This window comes from Propithecus coquereli, unplaced genomic scaffold (assembly GCF_000956105.1).
Source record: "Propithecus coquereli isolate 6110/MARCELLA unplaced genomic scaffold, Pcoq_1.0 Scaffold97, whole genome shotgun sequence".
In the NCBI taxonomy this organism is placed as follows: domain Eukaryota; kingdom Metazoa; phylum Chordata; class Mammalia; order Primates; family Indriidae; genus Propithecus; species Propithecus coquereli.
Window position 1 is genome coordinate 618,692 of NW_012156062.1, and position 2,780 is coordinate 621,471.

Below are 2,780 nucleotides of genomic sequence, written 5' to 3' on the forward strand. Positions count from 1 at the left end.
ATAAAGGGTGGTGGCACCATTGTGAAATCAGGTCATATGAAAGAACACAGCAAGCTGTTTGCAGTTATGCTGTGGATCTTAAAAGATAAAATCCTCAGCATATGTGCATGCAAGCAACTTCAGCGTACATTTCTTTAAATTGTTACTCCAGCTTTGATTGTGCTCTGTGCAGATATGAAACACATTATCCCAAAAGACTACATTTAGCATCACCCTTTTTTTCTTTGCACTCCTTTCTGGAGTATGCGTGTAACATGGAGAAGCAGAGAAGTCATGATCTCAGGATCTAACATACCTGACAGATGATACTGAAGAATTTGTGCCAGATATCATTTCAGAAACAATGATTGCCAATTTTCCCAGATATTTATATGCTTTTGGGAGGTACATGTCCTATAATTTTCTATCAATCCTAGTATCAATTGACTTATTCCCCTCAAGACAAATGTTACAACATTTTCGGAGAAAAGCAGTCTCTTAATCACATCTGTTAACAATTAATTTTCTTCTAAGAAACAGGCAAACTTTTAATCATCTAACTATCCTGATTGAAAATAAATTGATAAAATTATAGGAATTCTCTAAATAATTGGCTATAAATTGCACCCATTATAGAATCACTCAGTATGCAGAGCAGAGAAATATTCTCATTAATTGCTATAATTCATGTTCAGAATTTTCAACCAATGCAAATCAATTTCCACATAGAATATAACCTCTGAACCTAAATAGCTAAAGTTCATCTTTTATTGCTTAATTATTGCATAAAACAAATTTTTCTGGGTTCATAAGTGAGGAGACATCTTAAGAAAGATAATTATTGCAAATTAATTCAAGAACAGTGTACCTTTGTACATTTCAGTAGAACAATCTTGAAATTTATTCTTTTAAAAATCTGTATTTCCAAAGAACTTGCGATTGCAATAATATTCTTGATATCAGTTCTAAAATAACTAAAATATGGAGACCAGATTTTGAATTTGAGAATGATCTCCTAAAATTCTATTACTTTGCTAAACATTTATTTAATGGTAAGAAATTTAACACCGTTTAGAAGGGTGGTTAACCCACTTTATTAGTTAAGTAATTCTTTATTGTTTCTTTTATCTATTTAATGTTATTCTGGATTGGAAAAGTTTAGCATGGCATAGAGTTAAAACTATTACCTCATTTCCGACTTAAAAGTGACACCATGAAGTAAATACCACTAATCCAGTTTGAAAACTGACTCAAGTAAATTTCCAAATTTCCATATAGTCACATAGCTAATAAATGGCTAATCTAGACATCATCCATCAACAGACTGATGTCAATGTGCAAGTTCTTAATCATGCCACTTCATTATCCTTTTAAAATAGTGTATTATTAGGATTACAACATGTGTAAATTCACACACACACACACACACACACACACACACACACACACATATAGATAGAGAGGGAGGGAGAAAGAGAAAAGCAAAAGGCATTGTACTGTGAAAAGAACATAAGACTTAGAAAGACAATAACAAGCTAGGATTCTTGCTCAACCATTTACTGGGTGTGAAAATCAAGATAAACCATATCACTCTCCAAATTTATTTTTCAACATATAAAAATAAGTGCATATCAATTTGTTTTGCATTTGTCTCAGCTACATCATAGGACTGTCTGAGCATGAAAATAATATGATACTCTTTAATAAATTCTATAAACATCACTATGTAAAATTAACAACATCAAATTTTTTCAACTAGCTAAGGTCATATCATTCCAGACCATGTAGATGAATAAAGAATTTCCTGCCGAGCTACATTTTGCCTGAGTTCGACTGATCTGAATAGAACATTTTTAATCACATCTCTTCCCTTAAGATTCCTACAAAACAACCAACATTGCATCGTCCAACTCCACTATACATGTGTATGCTATACAAGATATACATGTAATGGAATTCTACTTGTATCCCCTAAATCTATCAAAATAAAATAAAGATAAAAAATTTAAAAATAAAATCTACTGGATATCCAATGTTTACATCTTTCAGCCTTTCAGAAGCCTTTACCACAACTATTCATTACTTCTGTATTAAAGCTTCCTTTCTATTTTTTAGCTTCCCTGTTTTTCATCAATTTTACTATTTTTGATAAATCTCACATGCTTGATATACTGCTACCTGGTGTCTAAATGTTGCAGAGAGTATACCTCTTCTCTACTCATACTCTTTCTCCAAGTAATGGCTATATGTAAAGCTATTTAATCTAACTCTGAAATGTATATCTTTAATCCTGATTTGATCATTATTCTCTAAATTTAGTCCTTCAACTATTAACTCTAAGTATCCACTTGGATGTCTATAGAAGCATGTAAAATTTAATGTTCCCCGAACAGACAACATGTTTTTCCATCCCCTCCAAACATGCTGCGGTTCCAGAATCCCCAGCTTGACTTTAGAGCACACATTATCTGCGTGTTTACGGAAGACATGAACTTCAAAGGTATCTATATTCCATTCACTCCTTCAGCCCCCATTTAGCCAGGAGAATCTTCTGTCTGAGTCTACATGTTATCATTTCAACAGTGTACCCCAATCCAAGCCACCATTTACCTTCCTCTAAATAATTCAATGGGCTCTTAATTAATCTGTCTCTTTCCATTCTTGTGTCCAGATCAGTTTCCAGTAGAGTGATATTTTAAAACTAAATCATTTTAAACCACACTTCTACAAAAAATAGTTAAAAGACAAACAAATCAAACACACACACACACACACACACACACACACACACACACACACAC